Source organism: Manis pentadactyla, chromosome 16, assembly GCF_030020395.1.
Source record: "Manis pentadactyla isolate mManPen7 chromosome 16, mManPen7.hap1, whole genome shotgun sequence".
NCBI lineage: Eukaryota > Metazoa > Chordata > Mammalia > Pholidota > Manidae > Manis > Manis pentadactyla.
Genome location: NC_080034.1, coordinates 62,622,912 through 62,649,935, shown reverse-complemented (window position 1 = coordinate 62,649,935; position 27,024 = coordinate 62,622,912). Strand labels below are relative to the sequence as shown.

The 27,024-nt window shown below is 38.3% G+C and overlaps 1 long non-coding RNA gene across 1 annotated transcript; it reads right to left on the bottom strand.

The window, feature by feature from the left end:
* Positions 1-691: 691 nt before the first annotated feature.
* Positions 692-27,024, bottom strand: LOC130681213 (uncharacterized). Its single transcript, XR_008994286.1, has 3 exons — positions 26,820-27,024; positions 7,569-7,674; positions 692-1,551 (listed from the first exon to the last, which is right to left on the bottom strand). It is a non-coding gene; the product is annotated as an uncharacterized LOC130681213 (long non-coding RNA).

Sequence of the window (27,024 nt, the reverse complement as noted above, 5' to 3'; positions counted from 1 at the left end):
TACAGAATGGAAGAGGCCTAGTAGGCACAGGCCAGATGAAAATGATCTTCTGGCCCCTGACAGACTTTTTACACTAAAGATTTAACATTAAAGATTTACATTAAAGATTCCATTGCTGACCTGAAACAGCATTGGCAAGGACTGCGTTGAGTCCTCAAGTGAGGCTTCCCACGTGAATCTCTTCCTCCCCAAAACCTGTTTCACAGACATGGACAAAAAACAACAACAACAACCCACTAAACTGTATGTGGCTATTTTTAGAATAATTAAGTATAAGGCTTTCAATATGTGAAGCTGGTCACCAGAATAAGAGTTAGCCTGAGATCTACTCGAAATACAGTGAAATAATACACTAAGCAAAAGCTTCAAGTAAGAAACTTGTTTCTAACACTTTAAAATTTCTGTACAATGAAATAATGAAAAGCAAAGAATTCAACCACAATAAAATTTGATTTGATAAGATACAGAAGGTTATGATATAAAATAATAATCACCACAGATCAATACACCTTTGCTCCCCAAGCACAATAGTTCTTTTTCAGAACATTGGTTGCCCTTTTAAAATGTTACTGATAAGGGATGAAATAACCACATAAGACCGCTATGTTGAAAGGTAATCTATATCCTCAAAGAAACCAAAGGGTAATGTAAACCAGTTATATCACATAAACTGACTTACCTTTCTCCCCAGTATAAGCTGTGGTGCCCACCAGATGCTGGAATCAGAAAACAATCAGAATTATGTGCTTTGTTTTTGTTTTTATTAGTTAAGATGCATAAAAATAGTCTGGTGTGGAAGCACAACGGATCTGAAATAATAATGCCTGAGTTAGAGTCACAGCTCTGCCACCTTCGGCTGCAGAGTCTTGGGACGTTCACCTCATTTATTTATTAATTTTTTTTGTCTTGAGTTCCTTTTTTATAGACTGAGGAATTTGAATAGGTTATCTCTGAAGGCTTTTCAAGATCTAATGTTTTATATGGTGATGTGCAGCAATTCTCTCCTTCAGGAATTCCTGGAAGGTTTTCTTGTCTTTTTCTCAGAACGCCTATTGGGAACACGATTGCTTCCCCCTTCAGGATCCTTCCTGTGAGATCCCCAGACTTAGGAGAAATCTGTTCCTTCTGCTGGATTAGTTAAGAAATGGGTATGTGCCCATTTGGGAACACTGAAATCAAGGGCTCTGACAAAGTTCAGTCTTGCTTTTCTGAGAAAACTTCTGCTCTCCTTCACTGGACCGGGTTGGGTGCAGAATGGAAAATCCGAAATGTTGTCACTCTCTCTCTACCGCGGTAGAGGCGAAACCAGTGTCTTGAGAAAAGCCGGGTCAAAGGCCTGCCAGGGAAAATGGATCCAGAACCACAGGACTGAGTCAATATGGAAGCTGGCCCTACCCTGGATTTCCAGTTCCGTGAACCAACACATCTCCTACGGCTCCAGCAGGCTGGACGTGGTGTTTTCTGGTCCTTGCCGACAAGGACAGTCGGAACTGTCATTTCCTTGTGGCTGACATAGTCATTCACGCTGATCTCCCCTCTGCACTCAGCGCTCTGTGAAGGAAGTAATAAGAGAGATTTAGCCACAATGTGTCCACTTGGTCTAGAATCTCAGAAGTAGAAAGAACCTAAGCTCTGAGGTTGTTCAGTAGAGAAACTGCATTTCACTCATCTTTGTATCCCTGGTACTTAGCAAGGGCCCAGTAGAGGGTAAGCACTTAATAAATGTGTAATGAATAAAGAAGAAAAAATAATATAAGCAGCTAATGTACTGAGAGTTTACTAGTTTCCAAAACACACATTCCTTTCAGATGTTCCCAACCAATCAGATACCAACGTGAGCATTCCCACTGATCAAGGAAAGGAAGAAACTAAGTAACTGGCCCAAGAGCACTCACAGGATTCCAACCTAGACTTTTCTGATTTCAGAACCCAAGTTCTCTCTTTATTTTCAACAACTTTAGACGTTTGTAGTTCAGTGTAGTTCAGTAGGAGGGACTAGCTACAGGTCAGCAAACTTTGCCCGGTTCAGTTCAGCTGGTGTTTGCTCGTAGCAAGACTCCATGCGTTCCACCTGAGTAAAAGGCAGTCTTCCTCGGGAAGTTGCCGGTCGTTCACGGATAGTGCGGTGTTTGCAATGGTGTACCTGTTCAGTTCGTTACCTGAAAGGAACCTCGCTTACTATATGATAATCACATTAAGAGAGAGTTCGTAAAGTGGTGCAAAGCTTTTTTTCTTGGTATTCCTTTCAAGTTACTATTGAGCCCTAAAGAACCCCCTCTGGATTTCCACCTCTCTCTGATACTGCGTCTCCCTCACTCCTCTCTCCTCCGCCCCACGCACTCTTCAGGGTGCTCCCTCGCTCTGCCCACTCCCGGGGTCCACCCTCTTTGAACCTCCCCAGGTCCTCTTTGCCAGCACTGCTCTTGGCTCCAACCAACACAAAGGAAGGCAGGTCCCCAGTGTGCTTTGAGGGATGCAGCCTGAGGTCTTTCAGATTCCTCACAGTGGAGCATCTGCCAAACAAATAAAACACATCAAAACCATGCCTTTTTGCTAATGTCGGCTGCTTTTTATGACATAGCTCCAGGGATTATTTTGTTCATAAAACATTGTTCTCCCCCAAAGGAAAAATAAGAGAGTGAAAGGCATAAGGGGGAATACAAATCCTACCCTACACACATACACCCTCTGGTTGTGCTCATATGGAAAATGATATCCTCCTCGGATGGCATTTGGGACTCTGGTTTTGGACGAGCACCCATCTGTCAGATCCTAATGCAAAAGCAATCTTTCATGCTCTGCACATACAGGGTGAGAGGAAACCATAAAGGAACTTTTTCAAAGAATTAAGAGAAAAAATTGCCTTCCTCATTCCTCAGGGTTTCTTACTCCAAGGTCAGTTGCTATCTGATGGACTCAGAAATAGATTAAACTTTTCATATTTTCTATGTTTTTCTGGGGAGAGGGTCTGAAACTCCAAATAGGTTGACACATTCCTGATCTGTTGGCCCAGTGCAGAGAAAGAAGTCAACTATGTGGTTGGCAACTTGCTCTCCTTTTACTCATGGGTATTTGAAGGCATATACATTTAATCACATTTTTATGAATTTTCATGAAAGGCAAATTAATAAACAAACTGGTGTAGCACAGCCATGAAAATCTATGCCATGGCTACATGGCTTCAGGCTGTGCCCCTGCCTTCTCCAGCATCTCACAAAGGCAGGGAATGCTGAGCATGAGATATGAGCAGTTAGAGCAAACCTTTCACCCCTATTTGGGAGAAAAAAGTAAATGTCTAATTTTATGTGGGTCAGCAAAGGGAAGTGGCAGATTTGAATTTCATTTGGAGATGGCTAAATGAAGAAGACATAGAACTTAAAACAAAATAAATCTTGGCAACGATAAATGTCAATTTGGAATTTAGCTCTTTCTGTCATAAGATAATTTGGACTCATCTGCAGGAAATGAGATTTTTCACAAATAGAAAGAAATCTCTTAGTTTTTCAGTAATGATGGACATTATATCACATGTCTGTTCTTAGTCTTCATTAATCTTTATTTTACTTCTCCTTTGAAAATTTTATCACTTGTGAAAACAGTGGTGTAGACTCTCATCTGTACTTTGCAAACAAATAAGAAAATTAGCTTTTCCTATATTCAACTATACTTTTCAAGAGGGAAAGAAGACAATATTTAACAAATCTTAATTGAATTTAAAAACCACATGCTATTTTTTTAGGTGTGAATTTTGATAAATATTTAAAGATTTTTACATTCATTTGGAAAGTTTTGTATCTTAACAGATACTTTTGCAAATAAACACATTGGATTAAACATCGATTTACTTATAAATTGAGCATTAAACAGTTAAAACCATCTGCCTTCTTTGCTGTGAATCGTAGATACCAAGAGCTTTACTAGGTCACTATCAATGGTCACCCCTGACATTTACTGACATGCTTTCCAGAACAACTGGTGCCATATTTAAGATTTATCATTACATAAACCAAAGATGCTAAGACTGCCCTCATGAAAGAAGCACATTGCAAACAAATTTAGTTTCGATAATAATCACTCTTTGATGTGCTGTTAACTTTTCAATGAGCTTCCATAAATGAATAATACGAAACCACATTTAAATAGCACTTCATCATATACAGAGCCCCTTTACCTGCATTTTTATTTGTCTTTCACCAGAATCCTGTAAGACAGATTGGCCAGGGACTCACATCTACATTTTTGAGATAAGAAAACAAGCTCAAAAAGGCAAAAGGGTCTAACTTTGTCATACAACCAGTAAGGAGTAACTTTAGAAACTCTCTAGTGCTCTTTTCCCCATATTTTGATAGAACTCTCATTTAATGCCTCCTACTGATCTTAACAATAATCTTTTCAGATAATTAAGGGAGCTACCACAAATATCGTAAATTAGGTCAATATCATAATTGCAATGTAGTCCCAGACTGGGTAGTAGTTTAAGGAGCCACTGCTGGAGTCCAAAGGGAAAGAAATGGTGTCTGATTTGAGTTCTCTGGATACAGTGTATTCCTAGATCCCAAGGAGAGGGAAATGAAGGAAGCTTTTAAGAGTGGGAAATGTGGATAGGAAGAGCACTGAATGGTAGAGTCCCAAACCAGGTGGGGGTGGACCCACACCTTGCTGGCTACATAGACTGGGTCAAATGTCTAAAGATGCAGAATAACTTTGTGGACAATTGGACCAAATACTAGTAGGTGACAAATTCCCCATACAGTGCTCTTAAAAACCTCTTTCCCAAATGAGAAAAGATTAGCTTTCCCAAGGCTACATAACTGAAAAGTGGAATTGGTATATTTGGCTCCGAAACCCTCACTGGCCTCAACATCCTCACTGACTTTGTTGGCTGCTGTGACCTTCAAATATTCTACCCGTCTCTCAATTCTGAGTTTACTTGAGATATTATATAAATTCACTAACAAACTGAGCTTTTTCAGTTGACTTCATTCCTCTGTAATGTGGTTCTTTCAGGATAATTTGAAATTTAAGGTAGTAAATTGTGATGTATCATAAAGACCATTATAGTTCTATAGTATTAGATTGTGGTTGCTTTTATCATTGTTTTTGTTACTGTTTCGGTTTTAGGTTTTGCTAATTCTTTACTGATATATTGTTTAGATTTTATTTATTGTACCAAACTATGTGTTTTGAAAGACTGCTCATTCCTTGCCTGTTCTTCTGTTACCCAAATAAAACATCATCTCACGACAAGAAATTCTATTTATTTAAAATTTTTTTCCATTAAGTTCCTTTTAATAGTTTCTTCTCTCAATTGAGACTTCCTATTTGTTCATTTATAATGGCTGTACTTTCTTTTATGATTTTGAGCATGGTTATAATAACTACTTTAAGATAGTTTATAATTTCAATATCTGAGTCACTTCTATGTTAGTTTGCATTAATTTCTTTTCTTTTGAGTATGGGTCATGATTGCCTGTTTCTTTATATGTGTGAAGCAATCCTGGATTACATCCTGACATTGTGAATTATATATCATAGAGACCATGAATTTGATTATGTTCCTCCAAGTAGTGTTGATTTTTTGTTGCTGTTGTTTATCTTGGCAATCAATTAATCTGACTGAACTCAAAGTCCAAATTCTGCCTCTGTGGTAAGCAGTGGCTGCAATGTCTATTTAGTTATAAGCTCCCTGGAGTCTACCCCAAGTATGTATGTTTCAAGGGACAACCAAAGATTTGGAAGATTTTTATTTGTAGAATTTGGAGCTTTTCTCTATGGCATTTTTTCTTTCCAAGATTTCCCCCTCCCCAACTTTCTGGTTGCTGTGATAGAACCAAACTCTGTCTTTCGATTCCTCAGTCATAAGACGGCTGGTTCTGAGCTCTAGCTGTCTTGTAGGTCACTGACCAGGGCCTGCCCTAGGTGAGAAAAACCGGAAATTCACCCCCTGCCATTTCCTTTTTCCAACTATGGACCTTCCTCCAGTGTCTGCTTTTACTCACTTTGCAGGAACTTCAGATTGTCCTTATTTTATATTTTGTTATTTTTATCTGAGGAAGAACTGATCTACATAAACTCCTCTTCCAATAAGAAGTGGAATTCCTAAACCTTTTATACTCAATGGCTTCTTTGAAGTATGTGAAGGACCTGACATTAACTGATCACTTCCTTGGAATTCATATGCTGAGAAAATATTATTACATCCTAAAGCAAACCAAATAGAAAGTCCTGAATAAAAGTTTACAAGGCTTCTCAGTTTGTAAAGACCCCACCACAATAATTATATTATTATTTTTATTGTCTCTCATTCTCTTCTGTTTTCCAAAATAAAGGAACTGATAAATCCATTAGATCATAAAAGCATATGTCTCTACAGTTCTGTCAGTCATCACATAAATATTTGAATTCCTTAAGCCAGATAGGCTTTTGGGGGATTTCTTATATGACATTGTACGTAGGTGACTTGTACTTCTTGGCTGAATCAAATTTGACCTCCAAGAAAAATCTTTACTTAAACTAGATTATTTATTATTATACACATCACAGAAAGCAAAAGATTACCTTTTAATAAAATTGGTCTCTATAACACAGGGTGGAAAACTTTTGGGAATCAGATTAGCAGAAAGAAAAAAAGAAATGTATGTTCTGGGTTAGTTTACAAATGACTAATTCCTGCTTGTTCTTCAGATGATTTCAGTGATGTTCTGCTAGGAGATTTCAGGATAAAGTAATTTTTGCAAGAGAAAGGGCTAACTTGAGATAGTCTTCTGAAGATTTTGTTATTTGTAGTACTTAAAATTCTGGAGTAACATTTTAACGGTCAGAGTAAGATGCTCAAGACAGCAATATAGCTGTCTTCAGAAATACATGACCATACCTGAAAGATATGACCAGGTTGTCACCAGTTGCAGGGCTTCAATAAACAATAATGTTACATCAGACAATAGCTGCTCACAAATCACTTTATAAAAGCTTTTCTGGCTGGCAAACAGTCTTGAAGAATTTGTAATTAACTCACACTTAATTTTGCTGGAAATTAAGTAGATTGTCTTCTTTTATAGGCAAGTTTCTACTCATGAATACAAGGAAGACTGCAGAATCTCCATAGAAAGGAATTCGTACCTCTAGGAATCACTACTCCTGAAATTGGTAAAATTTAAACCACTGTATTTGTCAGACTACCTAAAGTGTTCTGCTTTAACCATTATGTCATTTAATGTAAAAGCTGGGTATGCAGTTTTTCAGTTCTTTCAAACTAAAGACTTTATTGATCATGGAGTAAGTCCCTATTATTTCTAGACCTGGAAACTGAGGTCCAAACAGAGATTTGCTTCAACATCTAACTAAATGAGTAGTCTTCAAATTATAGCATAGAGTCTGTTGGCTTGTTGTCTTTCATATCCCTGTACAGAGATAGGATGGAAATTTCCAGTGTCTTAGTCATCATACCAAGAATAATCCATGAAAACACACACTCTGCAGAGCTGAAACTTGGGTCTTAAATACCTATTTGATTTTCCATCCTGGGTAACTAAGCTGGACAATAAGTAAGCCTCAGAAGCTATACTTACCCCATCATTCTAAGGCATAGACTGGAAGCCCACCAAGTAGCCTAGGCTTTATCACTTCTCCCAGAAACCACACCCTGGGCTTGGCCCCTGGATCTTATCTCTTCTGCTGTGGGAGAAAGGAAAAACCAAAAAAATTTAGACCATTGATAGAAAACAAACCCTTCCTCCCAGACGAGTGACCAGCTGGTCTAAGCTTCCACACCATTTTCCCTTTACTTGGGCCCCCCGTTAATTTGATTTCCAAGTGTAAAGGTACTTCTTAAAATAAAGACCTACTCAGGATGGTGTTATCACAACCACATGCCACGTGGCAGGAACTGGAGAGGAGAGGAGCTGCATAGAAACATCATCACTGTTGTCAGAAATAGTGCCCTGCGGGATGCAGCCGGGAGAGATGCTGCCAATGGCCAAAGACCTGTAGGGATTGTACATGCCAGGGAGGCCTGTGCATATGCCACAATTACAGATCAGATAACTCTGTGATGTCCAGATGGTGAATAAGCCTCATCCATGGGGAGAAAGGACAATGAAGGGAGGGCACCATTGTAAATCCACTCAGTGCTCACCCAAAATAGACTGAGCTTAATCTGCAACACTCCAGCTCCATTTGAATTGACTGTATTGTTTTCTTCCATTCATAAAAATTGAGTGCTCAGTAGCTCAGGAATAGAGAAAAATAGTTTTCATTCTTGCCTGCTAATATTTCTAAAAGTGAAATGCACCCTCTCAAAATCGACATCTGTTGAGTGCTCATTACATGCTGGGTAATCTCCTGTGATTTTAGAATTATCTCACAAAGCAAGTTTTTCTGGAATAAGTATTGAAAAGAGAAAGTACAGAGTCATAGAGAATGAATAGTTCTCATTTGAATAGATATTGCCAAAATGCTCATGAAAGTAGCCACATGAACTTAGGTTCCAGCACCACTGCATGAGAAAACTGATTTCCCCAAAATTTCATCATGTCATTAAACTGAAATTGATTTTTAATCATACCCAGTTTTGTAAAAATCAAATCCCATTGTTTTGACTTCTCTTAACACTAGTGAATCTGAGCAAAGTTTAATGTGTTTAATTAAACAGTTGTACTTCTGTGAAGTATATGATCATATTCTCTGTCCATGTATTGTTGGTTGTTTGTATCTTATCTATTAGTGTAACTCTTTATTTGTTGTAGTTATTAATTCCTTAACTGTTATTTATGTTGAAAATATTCTCATCTAGTTATCTTGTGATTTAATTTTTAAGTGTCTTTTTAATAGATGAGATATTAATATTTATGAGTTTATATCTGTATATCTTCTGTGTTTGGTTTTAAAGACCTTACCCACCTCAATTGTGGGGGAAAAAATCCTCCAATAATTTTGTTTGTAACATTTAGGACCTTGTATCTGAAATTTACTTTAGGTATGGTGTGAGATAGAAATTTTAATTTGTTTTTAACCAAATGAATATAGCCATGTGTCCCAACATAATTTGTTGAATTTTTCTTCATCTGATGACTTGAAGGGCTGCTGTTCTACATCAAATTTCCATATTCATATGTGGCTGTTCTTCTGTCTGATGTTGTTTTGTTCTTTTCCTCTGATCTATAAACATTGTGTCATTCCATATGAGTAGCTCTCCTTGTTCCCTTTGAAAATTATCATAGCTATTCTTGTCCATTTACTTTTCTAAATGATATCTTTTTAGCACCCAGATGGGTTTTATTTTCTTGTTTACATTTTCTTAATTTTCTGTAATTATGATGTGTAATTTTATTATGTAAATTTATTTAAAAATTTTTACTAAAAATTTTGGTTTTACATTTTAGCTTTTATAGGGGATATAACATTTTAAAGACATATTAAAGAAAGCATTTCTTGGTACAGTTTTTCCTTCTTTAACCACTTATCCCAGTGCTAATTTTAGAGGGTTGCTGTTGTTTTGACTACTTCTGTGGAGTTAGATAAAAGATAGTACTCAGTGACAGAGAGATAGCATAGTATATTGGGAAAGGCACAGATTTTGAGCCACAATGCCTAGGATCTAGTTTATTTAATGGATTAACCAAAAGGCTTTTTTTTCTTATAAGGTTTATTTATTTATTTAGTCTTATTGAGGTATAGGTTACATATAACGTTATATTACTTTCAGATGTACAATATAGGATTCAATTTTGTATACATTATGAAATAATCACAATAATTCTAGTTAACGTCTCTCACCATAATACAAAAAAAATCCTTGTGATAAGGACTTTTAAGATTTACTTTTTTAGCAACTTGCACATATGCACTACAGTATTTTTAACTATAGCCACCATGCTGTACATTGCATTCTATTACTTAATTATTCTACAGCTGGAATTTTATACCTTCGACCTCCATCCCCCATTTTCCCAACCCCAGTCCTCTCTGGCAACTACCAGTGCATTCTCTTTATCTATGATCTTTGGTTTTTGCTTGTTTTATATTTTAGTTTCCACATGTAAGTGAGATCATACAGTATTTGTCTTTTTCTGCCTGGCGTATTTCACTTAGCATAATATCTTTAAGGTCCATCATGTCACAAATGTCCATCATTTCACAAATGGCAAGATTTCATTCTTTTTTACGGCTGAGTAGTATTCTCTTGTATATACAGTGTATTTTCTATATCCATTCATCCATCATTGAACAAAGGTTATTTCCTCTGGACATTGTAAATAATACTGAAATGAAAAGAGAGTGCATATATCTTTTGAAATTGGTGGTTTCCTTTTCTTCAGACAAATATCCAGAATTGGAATTACTATATCATGTAATAGTTCTATTTTTAATTTTTTCAGGAGCCTCCATATTGTTTCCCAGAGTGTCTGCCCCCCACCAATTTACATACCCACCAGCTCTGCGTAAGGATTCCTTTTCCTCCACATCCTTGCCAGTACTTGTTATTTCTTGTCTTTTTGATAACAACCATTCTAACAGATGTAATATCTAATTGTGGTTTTGATTTGCATTTCCCTAATAATTAGTGATGTTGAGAATCTTTCCATGTGGCTATTGGCCACTTGTATGTCTTCTTTGGGAAAAAAAAAAGTCTATTTGGATCCTCTTCCCATTTTTTAAACAGATTGTTTTTGCACTATTGATTTGTATGAGTTCTTTATATATTTTGGTTATTAACCCCTTATCAGATATATGATTGGTAAATATTTTCTTCCATTCCGTACATTCCCGTTTCATTTTGTTGATGGTTTCCTTTGCTATGTAGAAACTTTTTTGGTTTGATGTAGTCCTGCTTGTTTCTTTTTGCTTCTGTTGCCTTTGTTTTTGGAGTCAGATCCAAAAAATCATACCCAAAAGCTTACTGACTATGTTTTCTTCTAGGACTTTTATGGATTCAGATCTTACATTCAAGTGTTTAATTGAGTTTGAATTAATTTTTGTGTAAGTGCAAGATAGTCTAGTGTTAGTTTCTTGCATGTGGCTGTCCAGTTTTCCCAACACCACTTATTGAATAGACTGTCCTGTCCCCATTATATATTAATGTCTTCTCTGTCATTCATTAACTGACCACATATGCATGGGTTTATTTCTGGGGTCTCTATTGTCTTCCATTTAATTGTGTCTTTTTTATGCTAATATAATGCAATTTTTATTACTATAGTTTTGTAATAGTTTGAAATCAAGGAGCATAATGCTTCAGCTTTGTTCTCTCTGAAGATCGCTTTGGCTATTCAGGCTCTTTTGAGGTTCAATACAAATTTTTGGATTTGTGTGTTCTATTTGGTGAAAAATGTCACTAGAATTTTGATAAGAATGCATTTAATCTGTAGATTCCTTTAGATAATTCGGACATTTTAACAATATTAAGTCTTCCAGTCCATGAGCTCAGGATACATTTCCATTTATTTGTGTCTTCTTCAATTTCATTCTTCAATGTCTTATATTTTTTCAGTGAACAGCTTTTTTAAAATTCTTGGTTAAATTTATACATTTTTTTTACTTTTTTTTTTGTTATCATTAATCTACAATTACATGAAGAACATTATGTTTACTAGGCTCTCCCCTACCCCAAGTCCTCCCCACAAACCTCATTACAGTCACTGTCCATCAGCATAATAAGATGTTGTAGAATCACTACTTGTCTTCTCTGTGTTGCACAGCCCTTCCCATTCCTCACCCCCACATTATACATGCTAATCATAATACCCCCTTTCTTCTTCCCCGCCCTTATCCCTCCCTATCCTCCCATTCTCCCTAGTCTCTTTGTCTTTGGTAACTGTTAGTCCATTCTTGGGTTCTGTGATTCTGCTGCTGTTTTGTTCCTTCAGATTTTCTTTGTTCTTAAACTCCACATATGAGTGAAATCATTTGGTATTTGTCTTTCTCTGCTTGGCTTATTTCACTGAGCATAATACCCTCTAGCTCCATCCATGTTGTTGCAACTGGTAGGGTTTATTTTCTTCTTATGGCTGAATAATATTCCATTGTGTATATGGGCCACCTCTTCTTTATCCATTCATCTACTGATGGACACTTAGGTTGCTTCCATTTCTTGGCTATTGTAAATAGTGCTGCAATAAACATAGGAGTGCATCTGTCTTTTTCAAACTGGAGTGCTGCATTCTTAGGGTAAATTCCAAGAAGTGGAATTCCTGGGTCAAATGGTAAGTCTATTTTGAGCATTTTGAGGAACCTCCATACTGCTTTCCACAATGGTTGAACTAATTTACATTCCCACCAGCAGTGTAGGAGGGTTCCCCTTTCTCCCCAACCTTGCCAACATTTGTTGTTGTTTGTCTTTTGGATGGTAGCCATCCTTACTGGTGTGAGGTGATATCTCATTGTGGTTTTAATTTGCATTTCTCTGATAACTAGTGATGTGGAGCATCTTTTCATGTGTCCGTTGGCCATCTGAATTTCTTCTTTGGAGAACTGTCTGTTCAGTTCCTCTGCCTATTTTTTAATTGGATTATTTGCTTTTTGTTTGTTGAGGTGCATGAGCTCTTTATGTATCTTGGATATCAAGCCTTTATCAGATCTTTCATTTATGAATATATTCTCCCATACTGTAGGGTACCTTTTTGTTCTATTTATGGTGTCCTTTGCTGTACAGAAGCTTTTCAACTTGATAAAGTCCCACTTGTCCATTTTTGCTTTGGTTTTCCTTGCCCAGGGAGATATGTTCATGAAGAAGTTGCTCATGTTTATGTCCAAGAGATTTTTGCCTAGGTTTTTTTCTAAGAGTTTTATGGTTTCATGACTTACATTCAGGTCTTTGATCCATTTCAAATTTACTTTCGTGTATGGGGTTAGACAGTGGTCCAGTTTCATTCTCTTGCATGTAGCTGTCCAGTTTTGCCAGCACCATCTGTTGAAGAGACTGTCATTTCCCCATTGTATGTCCATGGCTCCTTTATCAAATATTAATTGACCATAAATGTTTGGGTTAATATCTGGAGTCTCTATTCTGTTCCACTGGTCTGTGGCTCTGTTCTTGTGCCAGTACCAAATTGTCTTGATTACTGTGGCTTTGTAGTAGAGCTTGAAGTTGGGGAGTGAGATCCCCCCACTTTATTCTTCTTTCTCAGGATTGCTTTGGTTATTCTGGGTCTTTGGTGTTTCATATGAATTTTTGAACTATTTATTCCAGTTCATTGAAGAATGTTGTTGGTAATTTGATAGGGATTGCATCAAATCTGTATGTTGCTTTGGGCACGATAGCCATTTTGACGATATTAATTCTTCCTAGCCAAGAGCATGGGATGAGTTTCCATTTGTTAGTGTCCTCTTTAATTTCTCTTAAGAGTGTCTTATAGTTTTCAGGGTATAGGTCTTTCACTTCCTTGGTAAGGTTTATTCCTAGGTATTTTATTCTTTTTGATGCAATTGTCAATGGAATTGTTTTCCTGATTTCTCTTTCTATTAGTTCATTGTTAGTGTATAGGAAAGCCACAGATTTCTGTCTGTTAATTTTGTATCCTGCAACTTTGCTGTACTCTGATATCAGTTCTAGTAGTTCTGGAGTGGAGTCTTTAGGGTATTTTATGCACAATATCATGTCATCTGCAAATAGTGACAGTTTAACTTCTTCTTTACCAATCTGGATTCCTTGTATTTCTTTGTTTTGTCTAATTGCCGTGGCTAGGACCTCCAGTACTATGGTAAATAACAGTGGGGAGAGTGGGCATCCCTGTCTTGTTTCCGATCTCAGAGGAAAAGCTTTCAGCTTATCGGTGTTCAGTATGATGTTGGCTGTGGTTTTATCATATATGGCCTTTATTATGTTGAGGTACTTGCCCTCTATGCCCACTTTGCTGAGAGTTTTTAACATGAATTGATGTTGAATTTTGTTGAATGCATTTTCAGCATCTATAGAGATGATCATGTGGTTTTTGTCTTTCTCTTTGTTGATGTAGTGGATGATGTTGATGGATTTTCGAATGTTGTACCATCCTTGCATCCCTGGGATGAATCCCACTTGGTCGTGGTGTATGATCCTTTTGATATATTTTTTAATTCGGTTTGCTAATATTTTGTTGAGTATTTTTGCATCTACGTTCATCAGGGATATTGGTCTGTAATTTTCTTTTTTGGTGGGGTCTTTGCCTGGTTTTGGTATTAGGGTAATGTTGGCTTCATAGAATGAGTTTGGGAGTATTTCCTCATCTTCTATTTTTTTGGAAAACTTAAAGGAGAACGGGTATTATGTCTTCCCTGTATGTCTGATAAAATTCCGAGGTAAATCCATCTGGCCTGGGGGTTTTGTTCTTGGGTAGTTTTTTGATTACCACTTCAATTTCTTTGCTGGTAATTGGTTTGTTTAGATTTTGTGTTTCTTCCTTGGTCAGTCTTGGAAGGTTGTATTTTTCTAGGAAGTTTTCCATTTCTTCTAGGTTTTCCAGCTTCTTAGCATATAGGTTTTCATAGTAGTCTCTAATAATTCTTTGTATTTCTCTTGGGTCCGTTGTGATGTTTCCTTTCTCATTTCTGATTCTGTCGATGTGTGTTGATTCTCTTTTTCTCTTAATAAGTCTGGCTTGAGGCTTATCTATTTTGTTTATTTTCTCAAAGAACCAGCTCTTGGTTTCATTGATTTTTTCTATTGTTTTACTCTTCTCAATTTTTTTTATTTCTTCTCTGATCTTTATTATGTCCCTCCTTCTGCTGACTTTAGGTCTCATTTGTTCTTCTTTTTCCAATTTTGATAATTGTGATGTTAGGCTATTCATTTGGGATTGTTCTTACTTCTTCAAGTGTGCCTGGATCGCTATATACTTTCCTCTTAAGACTGCTTTTGCTGTGTCCCACAGAAGTTGGGGCTTTGTGTTGTTGTTGTCATTTGTTTCCATATATTGCTGGATCTCCATTTTAATTTGGTCGTTGATCCATTGACTATTTAGAAGCATGTTGTTAAGCCTCCATGTGTTTGTGAGACTTTTTGCTTTCTTTGTACAATTTATTTCTAGTTTTATACCTTTGTGGTCTGAAAAGTTGGTTGGTAGGATTTCAATCTTTTTGAATTTACTGAGGCTCTTTTTGTGTCCTAATATGTGGTCTATTCTGGTGAATGTTCCATGTGCATTTGAGAAGAATGTGTATCCTGTTACTTTTGGGTGTAGAGTTCTATAGATGTCTATTAGGTCCATCTGTTCTAGTGTGTTGTTCAGTGCCTCTGTGTCCTTACTTATTTTCTGTCTGGTGGATCTGTCCCTTGGAGTGAATGGTGTGTTGAAGTCTCCTAAAATGAATGCATTGCATTCTATTTCCTCCTTTAGTTCTGTTAGTATTTGTTTCACATATGCTGGTGCTCCTGTGTTGGGTGCATATATATTTATAATGGTTATATCCTCTTGTTGGAATGAGCCCTTTATCATTATGTAACGTCCTTCTTTATATCTTGTGGCTTTCTTTGTTTTGAAGTCTATTTTGTCTGATACTAGTACTGCAACTCCTGCTTTTTTCTCCCTATTGTTTGCATGAAATATCTTTTTCCATCCCTTCACTTTTAGTCTGTGCATGTCTTTGGGTTTGAGGTGAGTCTCTTGTAAGCAGCATATGGATGGGTCTTATTTTTTTATCCAGTCAGTGACTCTATGTCTTTTGATTGGTGCATTCAGTCCATTTACATTTAGGGTGATTATTGATAGGTATGTGCTTATTGCCATTTCAGGCTTTAGATTCATGGTTACCAAAGGTTCCAGGTTACTTTCCTTACTATCTAAGAGTCTAACTTAACTCACTTAGTATGCTGTTACAAACACAACCTAAAGGTTCTTTTCTATTTCTCCTCCTTTTTCTTCCTCCTTCATGCTTTATACATTAGATATCAAATTCTGGACTTTTTGTCTATCCCGTGATTGACTTTGGGGATAGTCAATTTAATTTTGCATTTGCCTCACAATCAGCTGCTCCACCCTCCCTACCGTGGTTTTACTACCTCTGGTGACAGCTATCCAACCCTAGGAACACTTCCATCTATAGCAGTCCATCCAAAATAGACTGTTGAGATGGTTTGTGGGAGGTAAACTCTCTCAGCTTTTGCTTATCTGGAAATTGTTTAATCCCTCCTTCAAATTTAAATGATAATCTTGCTGGATAAAGTAATCTTGGTTCCAGGCCCTTCTGCTTCACGGCATTGAATACATCATGCCACTCCCTTCTGGCCTGTAAGATTTCTGCTGAGAAGTCTGATGTTAGCCTGATGGACTTTCCTTTGTATGTGATCTTATTTCTGCCTCTGGCTGCTTTTAACAGTCTGTCCTTATCCTTGATCTTTGCCGTTTTAATTACTATGTGTCTTGCTGTTGTCTTCCTTGGGTCCCTTGTGTAGGGGGATCTGTGGATCTCCATGGCCTGAGAGACTATCTCCTTCCCCAGATTGGGGGAGTTTTCAGCAACTACCTCCTCAAAGACACTTACTATCCCTTTTCTCTCTCTTCTTCTTCTGGTATCCCAATAATGCGAATCTTGTTCTGTTTGGATTGGTCACACAGTTCTCTCAATATTCTTTCATTTTTAGAGATCCTTTTTTCTCTCTGTGCCTCAGCTTCTTTGTATTCCTCTTCTCTAGTTTCTATTTCATTTATTGTCTCCCCCACCGTATCCAACCTGCTTTTAATACCCTCCATCATGCTCTTCAATGATTGGATCTCCGACCTGAATTCATTCCTGAGTTCTTGGATGTCTTTCCTTACCTCCATCAGAATGTTGATGATTTTTATTTTGAACTCCCTTTCAGAAAGAGTCACGAGGTCCATATCATTTAAATCTTTCTCGGGAGTTGTATTAGTAATTTTACTCTGGACAAGGTTCCTTTGGCGTTTCATGTTTGTATATGGCGCCCTCTAGTGTCCAGAAGCTCTATTGTGGAGCTGCTCAGCCCCTGAAGCAATGTCAGGGGTCGCAGGGGAGCGGTACTGGTGCCTGTGGGGAGGAAAGACCTGTTCCCCGCCTCCCGGCTCCTATGCCTGTCTACACTGCCTGAGCCAGTGGGCCAGTCACACAGGTATGTTTTTGTCCCAGAGCAGCCGGATATGGATCCCTGCTTTCCACAAGCAGCCGGAATCCCAGTGTCCCCAGGAACTCTGCCTGTATTAACTTTCCAGCCCAGTAGTCATGCGAGTCTCATGAAAGCACCATGAAATGTAGGTTTGTGCTCCTGCAGCAGATCTCCAGAGCGAGGTATTCAGCAGGCCCAAGCCTTCCACTCCCTCCCTGCTCCGTTTCTCTTCCTCCTGCCGGTGAGCTGGGGTGGGGGAGGGGCTCGGGTCCCGGGAGCCACAGCTCCGGTACGTCACCCCATTCGCTGAGGTCTGCTCTTTTCTCCAGGTGTGTGCAGTCTGACGCCGTCCTCTTTCCTGTTGCTCTCTCAGGATTAGTTGCACCAATTAAATTTTCTAATTGTATCCAGTTTTAGGGGGAAGACTCTGTCTGTCCTCTCATGCTGCCATCTTTAATCCCATCTCTCATTTTATACTTTTTGATGCAATTGTAAATGGGGTTACTTTCTTAATTTCTCTTTCTCATAGTTTATTGTTAACATATAGAAATGAAAAGATTTTTGTATATTGATTTTGTATCCTTAAACTTTGTTTTAAAACTTTTTTTATTGAATCTTTAAGGTTTCTTCTATATTAAATCATGTTATAGGCAAATAGTGACAGTTTTACTTCTTCCTTTCCAAACTGTCTTTTATTTATTTTTATTTCTTAATTGCTGTGGCTAGGACTTCCAATCTTGAATAAAAATGGCAAGACTGAGCTTCCTTGTCTTGTTTCTAATATTAGACCTGCACCTGGCCCATTCCTCAAAATATCAAGTTTCTAAAAATCAAGCTAAGACTGAGGAATAAACAGTTCCAGATTAAAAGAGACTAAAAAGACAGACAATTCAATACAATACATTAGTCAGAATTTTCTTTTGTTCTAAAGCACATTATTGAGACAATTGGCAAAATAGGAATAAAGTCAACAGATTAGATGATAGAACATTATCAATGTTAACTTCCCAATTTTAATATTTGTACAGTGTTTATATAAAAGAATGTCTCTGGGCTCAGGGATTAAAGACAGCGGGGTTGAGAGGTGAGACAGAGGCTTCCACCTAAAACTGCCTATAATATGAAAATATAATTAATATGACTAATCCTGAAAGAGCAACAAGAAAGAGGGCTGCACCAAAATGCATACACCTGGAGAAAAGAATAAACCTCATGGAACAGGGTAATGTACTAAAGCTGTGGCCCAGTGAGACCCAAGCCCTTCCCCTACCCCAGCTCACCAGTGGGAGGAAAAGAAACATAGCAGGGAAGGAGAGGAGGCCTGGGACTGCTGAATACCTAACTCCAGAGATCAGTTCTGGGAGCACAAACCTACGTTTCATGGTGCTTTCATGGTAATCTCCTGATTAGGGGATTGGAAACCTAAGAAAGGCAGAATACGTGGAAAGACTGAGATTCCAGCTGCTTGTGGAAAGCAAGGATCCATATCCAGTGGCAGTGGAGACAGGCATAGCAGCCAGGAAGCAGGAAACAGCTCTTTCCTCCCCCCAGGCACCAATACCACTCCTGTATAGCCCCTAACATTGCTTCAGGGGCTGAGTTGCTCCAGAGAGTAGAGCTTCTGGGAACTAGAGAGTTCCATATACAAACATAAAACACCAAAGAAACCAAGCTGGTTCAAAGTAAAATTACAAATACAACACCTGAGAAAAATTCAAATGAAATCAACTTTATGAATTGTGCTGAAAGAGAGTTCAAAATAAAAATCATTAACATGCACAAGAAGGTACAGAAAAATATTCAAGAACTCAGGAATGAATTCCAGTCAGAGATCCAATCACTGAAGAGCACAATGGAGGATATTGAAAGCAGATTAGCTATGGTGGAGGAGATGATAAATGAAATAGAAACTAGAGAAGAGGAATACAAAGAAGTGGAGGCACAGAGAGAAAAAAGGATCTCTAAGAATGAAAGAATATTGAGAGAACTGTGTGACCAATCCAAACAGAACAAGATTCGCATTATTGGGATACCAGAAGAAGAAGAGAGAGGAAAAGGGATAGAAAGTGTCTTTGAGGAGGTAATTGCTGAAAACTTCCCCAATCTGGGGAAGGAGATAATCTCTCAGGCCATGGAGATCCACAGATCTCCCAACACAAGGGAACCAAGGAAGACAACACCAAGACATATAGTAATTAAAATGGCAAAGATCAAGGATAAGGACAGACTATTAAAAACATCAGAGAGAGAAATAAGATCACATACAAAGGAAAGCCCATCAGGCTATCATCAGACTTCTCAGCAGAAACCTTACAGGCCAGAAGGGAGTCGCATGATGTATTTAATGCCATGAAGCAGAAGGGCCTGGAACCAAGATTACTATATCTGGCAAGATTATCCTTTAAATTTGAAGGAGGGATTAAATAATTTCCAGATTAGCAAAAGCTGAGAGAATTTATCTCCCACAAACTGTCTCTACAGTGTCTTTTGGAGGGACTGCTATAGATGGAAGTGTTCCTAAGGTTTAATAGCGGTCACCAGAGGTAATAAAACCACAGTAAAGAAAGTAGAACAGTTAATTACTAAGATAATGAAAAATTAAATCAACTATTCTCAAAGTCAATCAGGGATAGCAAAGAGTACAGAATATGATGCCTAATATATAAAGAATGGAGGAGGAAGAAAAAGAAGGAGAAAAAAGAACCTTTGAATTGTGTTTATAATAGTATATTAAGTGAGTTAAGCTAGATTCTTACATAGTAAGGAAGTTAACCTTGAACCTTTGTAACCATGAATCTAAAGCCTGCAATGGCAATAAGACCACACCTATTGATAATTACCCTAAATGTAAATGTACTGAATGCACCAATCAAAAGACATAGAGTCACTGAATGGATAAAAAAACAAGACCCATCTACATGCTGCCTGTAAGAGACTCACTTTAAACCCAAAGACATACACAGACTAAAAGTGAAGGGATGGAAAAAGATATTTCATGCAACTAATAGGGAGAAAAAAGTAGGAGTTGCAGTACTTGTATCACATAAAATAGACTTCAAAACAAAGAAAGCCACAAGAGACAAAGAAAGACATTACATAATGATTAAGGGGTCAATACAACAAGAAGATATAACCATTATAAATATCTGCTCCCAACACAGGAGCACCTACATATGTGAAACAAATACTAACTGAATTAAAAGGGGAAATAGAATGCAATGCGTTCATTCTAGGAGACTTCAACACTCCATACACTCTGAAGGACAGATCAACCAGACAGAAGATAAGTAAGAAGACAGAGGCACTGAACAACGCACTATAACAGATGGACCTAACAGACATCTACAGAACTCTACACCCAAAAGCAGCAGAATTCACATTCTTTTCAAGTGCACATGGAACATTTTTAAGAATAGATCATATAGTAGGCCTCCATAAATTCAAGAAGATTGAAATTGTACCAACCAGTTTTTGAGATCATAAAGGTATAAAACTAGAAATAAAAAATGCAAAGAAAGTGAAAAATCCCACAAACACATGGAGGCTTCACATGCTCCTAAATAACCAATGAATCAATGACCAAACAAAAACAGAGATCAAGCAATATATGGAGACAAGTGCCAACAATAATTCAACACAGTAAAATCTGTGGGACGCCGTGAAGGCTGTGCTAAGAGGAAAGTATCTTGCAATATAGACCTACCTCAGAAAAGTAGAACAATCCCATATGAAAACTCTAAACTCACTATTAATAAAACTAGAAAAAGAAGAACAAATGAGGCCCAAAGTCAGCAGAAGGAGTGATATAAAAAAGACTAGAGCATAATTAAATAAAATTGAGAAGAATAAAACAACAGAAAGAATCAATGAAACCAAGAGCTGGTTCTTCAAGAAAATAAACAAAACAGATAAAACCCTAGACTTATCAAGAAAAAAAGAGAATCTACTTACATAAACAGAATCAGAAATGAGAAAGGAAAAATCACTATGGACATCACAGAAATACAAAGAATTATTAGAGAATACTATGAAAAATTATATGCTAACAAACTAGATAACCTAGAAGAAATGGACAACTTTCAAGAAAAATACAACCTTCCAAGGCAGACCAAGGAAGAAACAGAAAATCTGAACAGACCAATTACCAGCAACTAAATTGAACTGGTAATAAAAAACCTACCTAAGAACAAAACTCCTATACCAGATGGCTTCACTGCTGAATTTTATCAAACATTTAGTGAAAACCTAATACCCATCCTCCTTAAAGTTTTCCAAAGAGTAGAAGAAGAGGGAATACTTCCAAACTCATTTTATGAGGCCAGCATCACTCTAATACCAAAACCAGGCAAAGACACAACAAAAAAAGAAAATTACAGACCAATATCCCAATATCCCTGATGAACATAAATGGAAAAATACTCAACAAAATATTAGCAGACTGAATTCAAAAACACATCAAAAAGATCATCCATCATGATCAAGTAGAATTTATTCCAGGGGTGCAAGGATGGTACAACATTCGAAAATCCATCAACATCATCCACCACATCAACAAAAAGAAGGATAAAAACCACATGATCATCCCCATAGATGCTGAAAACCATTCAACAAAATTCAACATCCATTCATGATAAAAACTCTCAACAAAATGGGTATAGAGGGCAAGTAGCTCAACATAATAAAGGCCATATATAACAAACCCATAGCCAACATCATACTTTACCCTTAAAGATAGGGAAACTTTACCTTTAAGATCAGGAATAAGATAAGGATGCCCACTTTCCCCACTTCTATTCAACATAGTACTGGAGGTCCTAACCACAGCAATCAGACAACACAAAGAAATAAAAGACATCCAGATTGGCAAGGAAGAAGTTAAACTGTCCCTGTTTGCAGATGACATGATATTGTACATGTAAACCCTAAAGAATCCACTCCAGAACTGCTAGATTTAATATCTGAATTCAGCAAAGTTGCAGGATAGAAAATTAATACACAGAAATCAGTTGCATTCCAATACACTAACAAACTAGCAGAAAGAGAAATCAGGAAAACAATTCCATTCACAGTTGCATCAAAAAGAATAAAATACCTAAGAATAAAACTATCCAAGGAAGTGAAAGAACTATACTCTGAAAACTACAAGACACTCATGAGAGAAATTGAAGAAGATAGCAGTAAATCGAAACACATCCCATGCTCATGGATAGGAATAATCAATACTGTCAAAAGGGCCATCCTGCCTAAAGCAATCTACAGATTCAATGTAATTCCTATCAAAATACCAACAGTATTCTTCAACAAACTAGAGAAAATCATTCTAAAATTCATATGGAACCACACAAGAGCCCGAATAGCCAAAGCAATCCTGAGAAGAAAGAATAAAGCTGGGGGAATTATGCTCCCTAACTTCAAGCTCTACTACAAAGCCACAGTAATCAAGACAATTTGGGACTGGCACAAGAACAGACCCATAGACCAATGGAACAGACTAGAAAGCCCTGATATAAGCCGAACCATATATGGTCAAAAGGAGCCATGGACATACAATGGGGAAATGACAACCTCTTCAACAGTTGGTGTTGGCAAAAATGGACAGCTACATGCAAGAGAATGAAACTGGATTATTGTTTAACCCCACACACGAAAGTAAACTCGAAATGCATCAAAGACCTGAATGTAAGTCATGAAACCATAAAACTCTTAGAAGACAACATATGCAAAAATCTCCTAAATATAAGCATGAGCAACTTCTTCCTGAACACATCTCCTGAAGCAAGGGAAACAAAAGCAAAAATGAACACGTGGGAGTACATCAAAGTAAAACGTTTCTGTATGGCAAAGAACACCATCAACAGAACAAAAAGGCATCCTACAGTGTGGGAGAATATGTTTGCAAATGACATATGTGACAAGGGGTTAACATCCAAAATATATAAAGAACTTACGTGCCTCAACACCCAAAAAGCAAATAACCCAATTAAAAAATGGACAGAGGATGTGAAGAGACAATTCTCAAAAGAAGAAATTCAGATGGCCAACAGACACATGAAAAGATGCTCCACATCACTAATCATCAGGGAAATGCAAATTAAAACCACAATGAGATATCACCTCACACCAGTAAGGATGGCCAGCATGGAAAAGACTAAGAACAACAAATGCTGGCAAGGATGCAGAGAAAGGGGAACCCTCCTACATTGCTGGTGGGAATGTAAATTAGTTCAACCATTGTGGAAAGCAATATGGAGGTTCCTCTAAAAACTAAAAATAGAAATACCATTTGACCTGGGAATCCCACTCCTTGGAATTTACCCAAAGAATACAACTTCTCATACTCAAAAAGACATATTCACCCCTATGTTTACTGCAGCACTATTTTCAATAGCCAAGAAATGGAAGCAACCTAAGTGTCCATCAGTAGATGAATGGATAAAGAAGATGTGGTACATATACACAATGGAATACTATTCAGCCATAAGAAAGAAACAAATCCTACCATTTGCAACAACATGGATGGAGCTGGAGGTTATTATGCTCAGTGAAACAAGCCAGGCATAGAAAGACAAGTGCCAAATGATTTCCCTCATTTGTGGAGTATCGCAATGAAGCAAAACTGAAGGAACAAAATAGCAGCAGATTCACAGATTCCAAGAAGGGACTAGTGGTTACCAAAGGGGAGGGGGTGTGGGAGGGTGGGTGGGGAGGGAGATGGGGATTGAGGGGTATTATGTTCATTACACGTGGTGTGTGGTGTGTAACGGGGTAAACAGTGTAGCACAGAGAAGGCAAACAGTGCATCTGTGGCACCTTTCTACACTGGTGGACAGTGACTGCATTGGGGTATGGGTGGGGACTTGATAATATGGGTAAATGTAGTAGCCACATTGGTTTTTTTTTCATGTGAAACCTTCATAAGAGTCTATATCAATAATACCTTAATAAAAAATTTTAAAAAAAAAGAATGTCTCTGTTTTACAGGTACAGAATCACCTGACCACACCTAGCCAAAGGAAAAATGGGAAATTCAGTCCATATGCCAAGGCTAGTTGAGAATCAAGGTTCTATTTTGGTTGTACTCCAAGGTTCTACTACACAAGAAGAGGAAGAGAGCAGATTCTGGGGGGAAAAAAAGTGTTCTTACTTATGAACAACACAATCTTGAGAAAGCTGATTGTAAAAAGACAAGGTCACATAAAAGGACGAATTATTTTAAGGCTACAACAGGTGATCTCATGGATGGGAATGAAGCTACATCCTGGCCTTACAAGGACTGGAATAGAAACATCAGGGACTGAGTTTCCTCACTATCACCAACTCTCCTAGGCCGCATGATCCCCTTCAGCTCCACTTCCCCTCATCTCCCTCTCACCAGTCTCGTCTACCTACCCGCCTGACGTATGATTCCAAATGGCCTTTCCCAACTTCCAAGTCTACATTACACGGCAAGCCCAGCTTTGACTATCAACTGTCGGTGCTCTTTGTGTTTCAGTACACATCTGACTGGTCCCACTCATGCTTTTCTAAAAAGACTTAAGTTGGCCACAATATGCTGAGAAGTGCTTTGGGATCGCTAATCACATGTGGCTTAAGAGAGAAAAGACAATGTCACATGGTCCCCTGGACTCTCAAATGCAGTTAGAGATTTTCCCAGAAGAATAAATAGGGTGAGAAATGAGTGTTGTTTCTCATATAATCCTTTAGATAGGCTGGTAGATACTTCAAAATACTCTTCAGTTGGAAAAAAAAAGGCCAAAATGGAATGAAGGGGCCTGTTCATTCCCAGAAAAAAAAAAAAAAAACTGCTAGGATCCATCTCGAGAATAGCAAATCAAATAGCCAAAGTGGGAATGTACAGTAAACATGATGAAAGAAAATGACTCCCAATAAAAAAACATTATTGGCCTTTCTCAAAGATCTTTCCGCACGAGTGTATGTGCAGAAATGGATGGGATGTGGGAGGCAGAGTCCGGGCATCTGCAGTCAGATGAAAAGAGAACTGAAACCCACAAGGGCCCTTCCCAGTCAGCTCTCTGCCTGTGCTTAAATCTTTTTCCTAGACTCAGAAGGTCTTGGTAAATCTGTCAGCTGTCACAAAGTACCATCTGTCCTAAGAAAATGGGTGCAGAGGTGGCTGTAACCCAGGGGATTTTCCCAAATGCTGTCAGCATGCATATTCGCTGGTAGGGAAGCATGGCCAGTCCTTGTCAAGTGAAAGTTCTGCAGAGAAAATCCCTGAAGTTGTGCCCATGTGAGAATGGGTGTGGGTTTGGGTGTACGATTGGGATGGCGGCTGCCCACCTATGAGAGAATGGGAAAAAGAGGAAGAGTCCACATTAGACAGCACACCCTCAAGAGATGTAGGGGAGGAGGGTGTCAGCACGGGGACTGTATAAAGAAGGTAACATGCCGGCCATGTGAGGCTCTGTCCACATCTGGTTCAGTGTCTGGATTCATCAGTGTAACTGTGACTTTAGTCTGCCAGCTGAGAGCCTGTTCCTAACCTGAGGCCGTGTTGACATCTAAATGCAGAACACCCTCAGTCTCTTTTAACTGACAGATTCAAAACTGTCCTCACAAGCTCTCTTTAAGGAAGTTAGCCAAGTGTTTGAAAGTGAATTCTTTCTGCCTGGGTCAGCCATCATTACTAAGCAAAGGTTTGCTCCACATTGTGGGGAAAGCCATCTACTTACATTCAGGATAACCTCAGGCTACTGATTCTGCCAGTTAGAGGCAGGAATTTGGTTCTAGCACCTAGATTTTGCGGGAGAGTCACAGCACTGCAATTGCTTATATCTTTCAGAAAAACTGTGCTTGTGGGTCCCATTTGCTTTAAGATGACACCTAGTGCTTTTATAATCAAGCCTTTGGCCATGGCTCAGAGCCAGTATTAGGATGACAGCAGACATTCCCCCAAACATGTGGCAATATTTCCTGATTCTACCATATTTTTTTAGAGGAATCTGGAAGATGTTTCTAACAACTAAAGCCTCATCTAAGTAAAGGCCAAATGCATACAGATGACAATAAAACAGAAATACATGCAAAGGAAACCTGCACACACACACACTCACACATGTGCACACCCTCACACACACACACACACCACATTTTTAAATTCCACATAAACCCCGAACCACAGAAGTTCATGAATATTTCCTCACACACAAGAGATGGCGTCAATTGGTTTCTGAGCCCTGTGTGGAGTACCTCCCAGTTACGATTAGAAGGCTGGCAGGCCTGAAAGCATCTGAGTCATGGGCTGTACACATCAGAGGGGCTGCTGAGACCTCTGGGTTTGGGCACAGCCCCTTTGCAGAAGCTGTAGGACCTGTTCATTTGCCTGTAAGGAAGGACAAATGCCAGCCCAGAGCCCAGGGCTCACCTTGAGCTGTACATCATGAGACCTCTCAGGCGTCTGCCAGCCTCAGGAGGAGGACGGCAGAGCCTACTTGTGGCACACACATGCATTCTGCCACAGCTGGAAGCACTGAGGCTGCATGTCTGGGTGGATGCTTTGCCCTTCTGGCAATTTTTCCTTACCTCTGGCTCCGTCTACCAAGTGGTTGGAGGTGCTTCCTTACAGGTGGCCAAGGAGCCAGATGCTATAGGAATGCAGGAATCCTTGGTTCTGGGTTTCATTTAAAAATTTAAAAAAGATGTATGTGTGTGTGTATATATACACACATACACACACATATGAACTACATATTGTATAGACATACATATAGGAATATATCTCTTATTCATGAACACTTTTATGCCACTTCCTGTATACACTTACATGCCAGTTATTAGGTGTAAGACACTCTTTCAAGGTCTTCACAAATGGTAATTAATTTGATTTTCAAACACCCCAATGCTGCAGTTGCGTTTCACATCCCCACTTCACAGATGCATTCACTGAAGCAGAGGCAAGTTAAGTAATACGTTCAGGGTCATGGAGCTAGGGTGTGATGAAGCCTGTGTTCAAAGACCTCTGATCCAGA